Source organism: Molossus molossus, unplaced genomic scaffold (genome assembly GCF_014108415.1).
Source record: "Molossus molossus isolate mMolMol1 unplaced genomic scaffold, mMolMol1.p scaffold_m16_p_15, whole genome shotgun sequence".
NCBI classification, from domain to species: Eukaryota; Metazoa; Chordata; class Mammalia; order Chiroptera; family Molossidae; genus Molossus; species Molossus molossus.
In genome coordinates this window covers 74,186,377-74,198,964 of record NW_023425350.1, presented here as the reverse complement: position 1 = coordinate 74,198,964, position 12,588 = coordinate 74,186,377, and the positions used below count along the sequence as shown (strand labels likewise).

The 12,588-nt window shown below is 44.0% G+C and overlaps 1 pseudogene; it reads left to right on the top strand.

The window, feature by feature from the left end:
* The first annotated feature begins 681 nt into the window (after window positions 1–681).
* Window positions 682–1,658, top strand: LOC118630597 (annotated as a pseudogene).
* Window positions 1,659–12,588: the final 10,930 nt, after the last annotated feature.

Here is a 12,588-nt window from a genome sequence, read left to right as displayed (position 1 = left end):
GATAATATGCAAAATTAATGTTAAGAAGTTAGGCGGCTATGTGTGCTATGAAGAAGCGTCAAGCAGAGAAGATGGGCAGAGTTAGGAGAACAAGCAAGTTGTCCATGTGTTTCAGGTTGTCCCTGGTCAAGCAAAGCCTCAGTGAGATGGTGACGTTTGAGCAAAGATTGAAGGTGGTGAGAGTATGAGTTGCATCAATGTTCTCGGGGTGGGAGAGAACATTCCAAGAGGAGTAAATACAAAGGCCTCTTTCTACTCAGGTTTAAATTTTACTCCCATTATACAGTTTTAAAAGTCAAAGCTGGCTCTGACCAGTGTGACTCCGTTGGTTGGAGCTCATCCGTGTATTGGAGGGTAGAGGGCTCCATTCCTGGTCAGGGCACATACCCAGGTTGTGGATTTTATCCCCCGTTGGGTGCTTGGGGGAGTCAACCAGTCAATGTTTCCCTCTCACATTGATGTTTCTCTTGCTCTCTCTCCCTCTCCCTTCCTCTCTCTAAAATCAATAATAACATATCCTCAGGTGAGGATTTTTTTAAAAGTCAAGTTTGGGTTGGGTAGGGGTAGGATTCTGCCCCAGAATGGCTGCCATTGATGCTCACTTTTCTCTAGCCCTCTGGACCAGCATCTTGGGTAGGTCCAAGGGCACAGGGATCTTAAAGACTTGCAGCTTTACAAGGGATGGGAGCTGGTATTCATCGTGAAGTTGGAGAAGTTCGCCATGAGGAGAGAAACCTGAGTATATACTCTTTTAAAACCATCCTGTCAATTAAAGAGGACTTCAAAAGACAAAAGTGGCATTTAGATAATGACTTTCTGGGAATTTTGCTTAAACCTTTACTACAGTTTAAAGTCAACAGTTCTCAGGCGCTGCCAGGTCCGAGGAGCGCAAAGCCTTATTTTCCTGAGTCTGGCCCCTGGAAGCTGTTGGGGGAGCCGGCCCCCCACAAAAGCCCCATCCAGCTAGGGTGGCATCTGGTGTGAGGAGTGAAGGGGAAGCAACACATAAGTCTGAGGGGCGTGGAGGTGTACAGCTGAGAAACAGAATGGCGGTAATTATGATCAAAGGACATCATCAAGTGCACAAATAAAACATACAACTACAGTTCAAGGAAGCAAATCCTCATTGCCAACCAGTTCTCCAGAGTCTGTAAGAATAGTTCATCTTCAACCAAGTGATAAACTTAACCGTAAAACAATGAACCTGTTCGGTGAACAGTCACAAGCTCCTTCTGCATTTGCAGTTCTTTACTCTAAAGGAGGCATTCCTTGTAGATTGGTCCATGGTTCAGTAATAGATTACAGTGGGAATGACCTGAAAATCTGCCATTTGATCCTCTTCTTATTAATTTAGCTGAGTGTCTGAGAGAGATTAAACATCCATATACCTTTGGGTCAAAGGAAGGTTTTAGAGAATTGCTTTTGGTCCAAGGTGCTCCTGAAAAAACTGTGCCTTTGCTTCCCTGCCTGATTTCTGGGCTAAAGGCAGCTGGTCCATTCCGATGATGAAGTGTTGGAAAAAGGATTGAATACTCTGGTACAATTAAGTGTTGCTGTTGGGTCCTTCTCTAAATAACCACCTGAAACACCTGCTTATAAGTGGAAGCTTTATAACCATCAAAGCTAAAATTCCAACATATTGCTCCATATGTTGTTGAAGAAGGGAACTGACAGAGATCTTCTAACCACTTGGTGACAGGCGTTAAACACTGACTATGAATACCTATGCAAGCTTTTCAGATTCACTTAATTCTTTTGTAAATTACAGCTGTTATTCATTATTTACTAGTGTAAGATGAATATACACAATTCCACTGAATCATAGAAGTTAATCAACAGAAAACAATGATTAATGATGGAAAGCTATTTTTTAAAGTTCTATAATAGTACAATTTTGTGGGGTTTATAGTGAATATTTCTATTGTTTGTGTGAACAACCATTATTGGATTTACAATTGTTGCGTTTGTATTTATTTTCTAGTGCTTTTTCTTTATAACATCCCTTTTGCAGCTGTACACTTATTTCTAGATATTTTGCCATTTCTTGATTTTATATTTATCAAGGCCATGGAAATTTAAAATAGAGACATTTGTGAATTTACTATTATTGTTTGTAAATACATATTTTATAATGTAGAATGCTTGGGAAATTTTCTTCCCAGAGTATTCTAGTTTAGGAAAATATTTAAATGTATAAATTCTCTTATAAGTATGTTTATTACAAATAACTGAAACTACTTAAACTTTAGATGTGAAATGTATTTAAGTAAATGTTATTTTTGCATTTCATAGTCTGAATGCAGTACATGAAGAGATTCAGAAGTTAAAATCTTAAAACTTGTAAAAATCAACAATTCTCCTTCTACTATTGGTTAATGATTCAAGAACCTGGTCATTCTTTGATTATAAGATAGTCTTCAAATGATTATTATTATATTAACATTTTATAAAAACATGTGTCATATAATATTATAAACCATGTCTTTGTGACAGCATTTCTATTTGAGTAAGAACATCTTAGTATATAGTTTCAGATGAAGCTGAACCGTGTGTGTGTGTGTGTGTGTGTGTGTGTGTGTGTGTTTCTAACTTTCTGTAGATTTCACATGCCCTTGCCACTACATTCTACCAGGCAACCTGTTCTCTACTCCATTTCTTCAGGTAATGTATATAGCATGATGGAAAGCAGAGTGTGCATGCAACTCTTTCTTCAAAAGTCAAAGCCTTGGCTTATATGGCGGAGAGGAATGCCCACTGTTCAGGGATTATTCTGTGCTCTCCATATTTTCCCATCTCATAGTCATTAGGTGGGGTCATGTGACTTGCTCTGGGCTCTGAGTGGAAGCAAATATATGAATGCATCAATATAATTGTGTGTGTTTTAACATAAAATGCACTATATTGCATGTGTGTGTTCTACAACTTGATTTTGCAAAACTCAACAATATATCTTGGAGATATTCCTGGAATATAACAAATAAACTATTTGTTTAAATTGCTATCATATCACAATGATAATACCATAATTTCAACCACTCCCTTACTTTTTTTTTTTTTTTTACTATTTTTTTTTTTTATCCTCACCAAGGATATTTTTTTTGATATTTTGTTCAGATAGAGTGGGAGGGAAAGAGAGAGAGAGAGAAACATCGATGTGAAAGGGACACATCGAGTAGTTGCCACCCGCACAACCCAACCAGGGCCGGGGACAAACTGCAACCGAGGTATGTGCCCTTAGCGGGAACCGAACCCGGGTCTCTCAGGACCGCAGGCCAACGCTCTAACCGCTGAGCCAAACCGGCCAGGGCTCAACCACTCCCTTACTAATGAATAGTTAGATGATTTGCATTGTTTTGCTATTACAAAAACACTCTTGTGTATCGTCAAGGTAACCTGGAAGTGGAATTGCTTGGCAGAAAGTGTTTTATAAATTTTAAATCAATGCTTTAAAATATATTCTATTAATTTCAATTTACTGGTATTTTCCCTAGGATTTTTATAATTAGATTCATCAATGAGAATGTCCTAATTCTTCTAATGTTATCATCTTTTCTCTCTCTTCTTCACTCCTTAAGAAGTGGGAATACTGACCTAATTGGTTCAAATTCCAGGATGTTGATTGTGATGAGTTTAGGAGTGTGAAGACATCCACCTGGGTGTGGTTCTTTCTGTGGTGCTTAGGTCTTTCTCAAAGAGAAAAAGAGGGCAGCCAAACCAGAGCATACCTCTTCTGGTGGGCAGACCATCTTCTCTCTCTTCTTCCCACCTGAGCAGTGCCACACATGTGCTCCTTCAGGCTTGGTAAGGAGTTGGTAGAAATTTTCTGAGCTTAGAAGAAGAGAGAGAGGCCTTTGTGTCTAAGCCCTGTGCCCCTATAGGGTTGCCAGATCACCCTGCACTAGGGTTAGAAGAACCTAAAATAAGGAAATGCCTCACTGCCCACTGCCATTGTCAGGTGTATGCTCCTCTCTTCAGGAACCACAGGGAGAGGATAATGAGGCCAAGGCAAGAGTCAGGCCCATTCCTGAATATCACTTCCATATCACCAAAATCTCATCCAAGGAGTATTGTTTTTGGCAACTTTTAGTATAAATATCTATTTTGAGAAGTGATTTTAAATTTCCAAATGTTTAGGACTTTTTGTTTAAATAAAATATTTTTGTTCAATTCTTCTTAATTTAGCTATTGGGATATGATAGTAGATGTTAAGGCATCCAGTTCACTTAGAAGCAATACCACATTGAAAGGTGTTGGTTAACAGGAAGTGGGAGAGAAGGGTAATTAGAAAATAGACCTGCTTCATGCCATTTAAAATTGAAATGTGAGGTTTCAAATGCAGCAAGGTTTTCACTGAGGCATTAATATCCTGTTTTAAATGAACACGGTACAACTGAGATAAAAAAAACAGTTCTTTTGGAGAAAACTAAAGCCAAGAGTTGATCAACAGAGCATATAATTAAGAGGGTAGGGTGTTGAGTCAGGCTGTCTACATCCAAATTCTGGAGCCAGCATTTACTAGCTGAGTGGCCTTGGAGAAGTTGCTTACTCTTGTGTTTCAGTTTATCTATAAAATGGGAATAATTGTAGTATTTCCTTCAAGGAGCTTTCATAAGGATTGGATGAACTGATATATTCAAAGGGCTTAGAATATTGCTAGCATTGAATAAATTTTAGCTATTACTTTTAAGTATTGATCATTACTGAATTGTCAAGGGTGAACAGTTATACCTAAAACTCTGTTCCTCACAAAAGATTGAGAGCCACAGGGCTGCATTCAACCCCCTAAATAAATAAACACTGAACTAAAGACCATGACAATATATACAAGTGTTTGTTTAGACCTTGCTTTCCCCCACTCCCACCCCCCTCTCTCAGTCAGCCCCTGGCAGCCAAACACCCTGGACCAACAGTGCCAACCAAGGTTCACCAGCTGTTGCTGCCTGATTTTGTTGCTCTATTTTCTCTTTTCCCTTGTTCTCTTCATCCTCTTCAGGAGTGCTTTTGTGTTAATTCCTTTTCAGACTTCTTGTCACACATATACACCCTTGAATGAACATTCTACTGTTCTCTGGTTTCAGCTTTTGTGGGCTTAGGGAAATTGCTTTTCCTTCTTTTTTTTCATTTATCACCCTTCCTGTCCCCCACCCCTCAAGATTCTAATCTTGGCCATAAGGCCAAGTAGTGCCAGTAAGAGACTTATTTAAAGAAAAAGAAAAAGAAAAAGCATTCAATCTGAAAAGTAAATAGCCCAAAGTTCAAAAAACAATGTAAGGGTTGTCACAAGGCAGTACATGTTTGCCAAGAGTGTAGTACAGACAACTGATCCTGAATATGGACGGGGAGAGAAATTTTGGGACTAGAGTGTCCATGAAAGGCTTTGTGAAGAGAGAAGAGCTTGAGCAGACCCTGAAAGACCTAGGGGCTGTGACTCCCAAATTGTGGCAATCCAGGTGAAAGGGGTGGTTTTGTTATCAGAGCAATGGACAGATGGCCTTTCTCTGTTGCTAATGGGAGTGGAGTAAGCATTTCCAAAGGATATGATATGATAGAAAGCTTTATTTGTGTGGAGTTATATCCCTCAGTTTGCAAAGTCCCATTTCCCTTAAGCCAGTCCTGGAAGAGGTGCAGCTGGAGATTCAGCAGAGCTAGAATAGAAGCAGCCAGTGTCCAGAGTTCCTGTTCCCTGGTGGAGCCGGGTCCCACACAGCATCAGACTAGTTCCAGTCCACTAGTCCATTGTGTGGGGTCCTCATGGCCTTGAGTCATGTGGTTGAATGCGGAGGAGTGCATCCCCTGCAACAAGATAGCCAGGAGTCCAGTGTGCAAGAGGGAACTCTTTTTGTGTGTGTTAATCCTCATCCGAGAATATTTTTCCATTGATTTTTAGAGAGAGTGGAAGGGAGGAAGAGAGAGAGAGAAACATCGATGTGAGAGAGACACATCAATTGGTTGTCTCCTGTACAAACCCAACTGGGGACAGGTATTGAACCTGCAACCCAGGTACATGCCCTTGACCAGAAATCTAACCCTCGACCTTTCAGTATGCAGGTCAATGCTCTAATTGCTGAGCCAAATTGGGCAGGGCAAGAGTGAACTCTTTTGTTTAGGAGTTTAAATATTTGAAATCTTCCTGAGATTGCAGTGGCCACGCCTACTCTGGCCAATGACCTGTTCCCAGGTGTGACTGATAGGCAAGCACTTTCCCTATTTCACCCAGACTTTACTGGGCATGAATCTATTTGGCCTTCCCTTTGCTCCATTCCAGTTGATTAATAACAGGGTTATTTACAATGGTATCAGTCTGAGTAAAGGCAACTGCGATCAGAGGCATGGACCACATTAGTCACTCTGGTGGAGGGTTTGAGTTGTGGGCAGTGGGCAAAGAGACTGAAAGTATAATCTGGGCCCTGAATGGTAAACTCAGATTAGACGTTACTTTAAGGATGGGTCTGATATAATAAATACCAATTACTGAGGTTGAAGGGTAGAATCCAAATTATCTGTAAAATGTAAATTCAAAACAAATTGGTTACAGTTCAGTACAGTGGTATGCCTCAACTATGATAAAATTATTCCAAACCACTTAACAAACAAAAATGAGGTGAACCATCCTGTAGCTAGCTGAACTCAAGACCATATCAGCTCTGCAATACTTCAAAATGACCTAGACTTCTGCTCAATTATCTGTCTATTTAAGTAGTGTCTAATATTTTCATAGGAACGTATGCTTATAGTCACACAAACATAATTGACAGAAACATAGAGTCATCTGCAGTTACTTGCATGTAAGTGGCAAGTGTCCCAGGGAAAGGAGAATGCATGGGGCAAAGGTGGGGACAGGAGTGGCTGGTATGACTGCAGAGGCCATGGGTTTGGCTGTGTACTCTATGTCACCAATGTGACACAGAAATATTAGTCTGTCAGGGTGTGGACAGCAGGAATTAATGTGGCCCTGGCAAATATGGTCATGGCTGATGTATTACCTCCCTTCTGAACTGAATCTTTAGTAATGTTGAATTTTTGTTTGGTTTCAGTTTTTCTTTTGGTGATAAGGTTGAGAGGTGTCATTTACAGGGCCAATGGTACACAATAAAATAAATTTATGGAATGATCTGTGATATGAGCTACAAGCTTTTCGTACTTTTTAGTTATAAAGGTGTTAAAAGAATGAAGGAATACTAAACCCCTGTTGAGAATAGAATAATTCAGTTCCAATATTAACCATGTTTTGTTAGATCTTTGATTCAAAACCCTAGAAATAATCTGGTCACTTCTTGAATTTTAAAATGTAATACAGTTTAATATCCCAATACACTAAAAACAATACTTGCCTGTGGGATCTTTTCTTAAAGATTTTTGTTGTTGTTGTTAATCTTCATCGGAGGATATTTTTTCCATTGATTTTTAGAAAGAGTGGAACAGAGAGAGGGAGGGGCAAAGAATGAGAGACATGATGTGAGAGAGACACATAGATATTGGTTGCCTCCTGCACAGGGGATGGGACCTGTAACCCAGGTACTACCCAGGTACTGCCTGTCCTTTGTGCCCTTGACAGGGTATTGAATCTGTGAGCCTTTGGCGTACAGGCAGAGGCTCTAACCACTGCGTAAAAGTGGCCAGGGCTTTTCTTAAGAATTTAAAGAAGCTTTTGTTAAGCATATTTTGTTTCTGAGTGACTGAAAAATCATAGGCATATATTTTGAGCTCTTTGCTTATTTGATAAAGAAAAACTAAAATAGGGGTTATAAATAAAGCTTAATAAAGAAAAAAATGCCTATTGGAATTCTCATATTTAATGGATAAGAGCATTTTTGGTAACTGCAACCCCTGCCTCCAAAATTGCCAGTTTCCAAAACTGCAGCTCAAGGTGCCTGCTGTGTCTAATTAGGCTCCACCCTCCTTCAGGCTGAGCAACCCAAACCTGCACCCGCTCTTTAGGCTTCTTTCCCGTAACTGCAAAATGAAGAAAATCTGTCTTTACAGCCTTGACGCGAAAATTAAACAAAATAAGTGTTCTGCACGCTGAAAAGTGAGCACAGAAGTTAATGGTAAATGTTTCCTACAATATGCTGGCCTCGCCGCCTTTATTTTTTTAACTTTATTTTTATTGACACTATTACAGATGTCCCCATCTCACCCCATCCCTGCCTTTGCCCACCTCCACCCAGTACCCACCCACTTTCCCTCTGGCCATTGTCACACTGTTGTCCGTGTCTATGGGTTATGCATATGTTATTTGAGTAACCCCTTCACCTTCTTTCATCCAGTCCCCCAATCTCCCTTCCCACTGACAGCTGTCAGTCTGTTCCATGTATCCATGCCTGTGTTTCTATTTTGTTCGTCAGTTTGTTTTGTTCATTAGATCCCACATGCCAGTGAGATCATGTGATATTTGTCTTTCTCTGACTGGCTTATTTCGTGCCTTCCTCCACGATTGGCTCGCACCCGTGCCCCTTACCCGGCTTCGTCTGTGTATTCGTTTGTTTGTTAAATTAATTACTTAATGTTCGCCACCGTTGTTGAGTTTCCCGGTGACAGGAGGCACAGGGGACAGTCTCACTCGCCCCGTCCGCTGGCGTGAGGGCCTCGCTTCGGGTGCAGGTGGAGGCACCTGGCCCAGAACTCCGTGGAGCCCCGCCCCCGCCCGGCCCCGCCCGGCGCCCCCGCCTCTGAGCTCGGCCCCTGGCCCCGCCCCCGCAGGGCGTGCACCGGGAGCCGCGGTGATTGGCGCTAAGCAACCAAGGCGCCGCGGTTGTCAACTGGCCGCGCGGCTACTCGGGTCACAAGGGAAACCGAACGACTGGAGTACTTGGCGTGGGGCGTGGGGCGTGGGGCGTGGGGCGTGGGGCGTGAAGCGTTCCCGCGGGAGGCTTCCTTTTCCCCCGCCCCCCGGGTCTGAAGGCCCGCGGAGGACGGGAGGGCGGCTGCTGAAGCCGGACCGCCTGTCACCTGACAGAACCTAGTAAGTGCGGGATGCGGTCCCTGCTCGTTAGACCCTCAGGTGCTGAGGAAAGTCTTGGAAATGCAGTTTCCCGGCGGGACTGCCCCACCTTACAGGTGCGGAAACGGCCGGCAAAGCTCAGCGCCTCGCCCCGACTCACCTGGCGGTCCCTGGTCCCGGCGGGCAGCCAGGTCGCCCGCCGGCCCATTCCTGGGCCCTGCGCGCGTCTCGCCGGCAGGCGGCGCTCGGCGGAGGGAGCCCCTCGAGCTGCGAGGGCTACGAGGGCTGCGAGGGCTGCGAGGGCTGCGAGGGCTGCGAGGGCTGCGAGGGCTGCGAGGGCTGCGAGGGCTGCCAGGGCTGCGAGGGCTGCGAGGGCTGCGAGGGCTGCGAGGGCTGCGAGGGCTGCGAGGGCTGCGAGGGCTGCCAGGGCTGCCAGGGCTGCGAGGGCTGCGAGGGCTGCGAGGGCTGCGAGGGCTGCGAGGGCTGCGAGGGCTGCCAGGGCTGCCAGGGCTGCGAGGGCTGCGAGGGCTGCGAGGGCTGCGGCGGTAATGCGAGAGCCGGGAGTTTACTTCCGCGGAATAACCCGGACAGGCGAACCCGAGCCGTCTGTCTGGATGAGCGCTTCGCACAGCTTCCTGCCCCGGCTCGGCCGCCGGCGCCCTCCCGCCTTCCACACCGGAGTGGTTCCACAATCACCTCGCCCACACGGGCCCCGTTTTCTTTTGCGCTTGTTATGGGGGCATACAAATTTATAGTTTCCACTTGGTAGTTTTCCTTTCATCTTGTTTCTGTTTTGTTTGTCCTCGGCGATGACCTTCCCTCTAAAGCACCTCATTGTCCTCAGATTTTCATTTCTCGGCCCTATTTTCTCAGCTCTGGGACAGTCCATTTCCGTCCCCCGGCGCTGCCCTCGTCCCTGGGGCGGACGGTCGCAGCCCAGCTCGCCCCGCAGGGCAGAGACGGGGGCAGTGTTCCAGCAGGGCACCGTGGGGCCTCACCCAGACTGCTTTCTCCTTGGAACAATCGTATTCAAAACACACAAGTCACAAGATATATCCACCTAGCCCAGGCTTCTCGTTCAGAAACTGACCAGGATGTTGATAATAGAGCATTTAGAAGCATCGGACATATTTAAGATGAAGTAGTAGGCTAAGCTGAGCCCTGAGCCTCAACCTCTGACCACACGGGACCTACTGCCGTCAGCGGGAGAACGTCACCTCTAGGCCGCCCAGCATGGCAGACCCCGGGGCCTAGGAGCCAGTCTTCGCTGCTTCGGTTGGAGCCTTTGGACTGGTGCCAGATTAATCCTTCTGTTTTTCCCAGCGCCCTGCCATTCCGTCCCAGCTTTCATCAGATTTTGACTTCCTTTCTTCTTCTTTTTCCCACGTTACCTCCTCTTTCTGTTTAGGAAATCCCTTCCTATTTCCCCAAGCTTTGGCCCTTGGGATAGCATCTAGGGCAGTGCTCAACTGAGATTTGTTGTTTCTTACTTCTGGGTTCCTTTCCCCAATTTGTGATAACCTCAGATGAAGAAATTCTGAATAATAACAACAGCAATATAGTAATATCCAGAAAATAATACATCTCTGTTTAAACTGACATCTATTTCCTGATCTTAGCCTTGTTAGAAATGCAAATCTTTGCCTTGTTTGAAAAATCAGGATTCTCAGCAAATCTGAGTGATCAGTTTATTCAACTTTAACACCCATGCAAAGTGCCTGCTGTAGTTAATGTACCATGCTGAGGACATTTATACAGTTTGTCCCTGGAGTCATTGATCCTTCTTTCAGTCTAGAGAGGACAAATCTGAAGAACACATTGAGGAAGTGTCAAAGCAAAGGCTGGGGCTTTTCTAGGGGGAGGCTGTGAAGGTTGTTGTTGGTGGTGGTGGGGTCTATAGAGGCTTCATGGAGGAGTCACTGTTTGAAATTAGCCTTGAAGGCTAGGTTTCCACGCAGGAGACCACCTTCGGTGGGAAAGCAGGTGGGCTGTGTGTGGAGGGGTTGCTTGACAGTTCACTTGGTAGCATTGCTATGGCAGGCTTCCTTGCCCTGACACAGTAGCTCTTATCTTATTTGAATAGAAGGATCTCTTCTGTTGGAGATACCTTTTCTCTCTTTCCTTCCTGTTTTCTCTGGGTAAGTTCCATTTTCCAGTTGTTTTCATTTCCCACGATGTGGGTCTTCTCAAGCTTAAAAACCCTGAGTCAAGCTCTGAATCACAATGACTCATACAGGTTCTCTGATCTAATAGTGCTTAACCAGACTTTTTATTTTAATATTTTTCAGTCATGTGAGTGCAAAAGGGACTGGGCACACACCTTAGCTGGAGGATTTGGTTTGGAATCAAGAACGTGTGACTTTGGCTTAAAAATAAAACTTATGACTCTTCTGAAACCTCTTTTAAGGTTCCAAAATCCAGTTTAGGAGTCTTAGGATAGTTTATGTAGCTGTATTCCCTTTTTACTCTTGGGCATGTAGCTCTCTCTAGTAAGAATATAGGAGGTGGGTGAGTGTGTTTTAGGGAAGAGAAAGATGATCTGGAAATGATGAAATAAGTAGTAAAAATATTTATTCTGAGCTTCCTTTTGTTTCTATAAGAACCATTGGCCAAATGTAAATATCGGTATATGTTAACAGATCTCAAAAAAGAAAGTTGAGGCATATAGTTGGTGCTTCTTGTTGTTGTCATGTTCTGTGGTTCTAAAGTAGAAGGTGGAGGAACCCAAACTTCATAGCTCAATATGACCAGGGCTTAGGGGTAAAAAGATACGTGGAATAAAAGTGGGTATATGAAACAAAGCACAATTACTAAAGGACAATGATTTTAAGTTATTTATTTGTGCATAGCTCTTTCCAATATGTCAAGTGCTCATCCATGCAGAACTTCTGCATGCCACGTTTGCCCCTTGCAGTAGCCTTGGGAGTTAGGGAGCCCAAGTAGTGTTACCACTGTAGAGAGGGGAAGTCACCTAATGTAATGGAATGGACCTACACAGAGTTTTCATTCTCAACTTTCCCACTCCTATATGATGCTGTCCAAATGCTATCACAGTGATACCTCGGTTCTCGAACGCCTCGGTTTTCGACCAAATCGGGATTCGAGAAACTTTTGTCTCGGAATCCGAACAAATATTTGGAACTCGAACTTCTGAGATGAGCCGAGTTGAGCCGAATGGCGTTCATTCGGCCCAGCGTGCCTTGCTTGCGTCATCAGTGTGAGTGCAGAGAGAGAGTCACGCTTTGTGGAGTCACGCTTTCCTATTGGGTTTCATTGCTTCGGTTCTCGAACAATTCGGTTCTCAACCGTCCTCCTGGAACGAATTATGTTCGAGAACCGAGGTATCACTGTATAACATTCTCATCAAATTGAGCCTTGGTAGAAAGAAGGCAAGATATTCACCAATAATATGAGTTTGTGTACCTTTGGAATTCAACATATCGGGAGAGTATAAACCCGCATAAATCTTAAAATGGAAATCATTACATTTAAAAATTTGAAAATGACAAACCAGGAAGCTAATTGATCCTGAGCTCTGAGAATAAAGGTTACTGCTCTGTCTTCAGTGAGGACCCAAGAGCCCTAAGAGAAAACATTCCTACTGGAAGGCACTCTGTTGGTAGACTTGTCCCATAGGACCAGGCTGG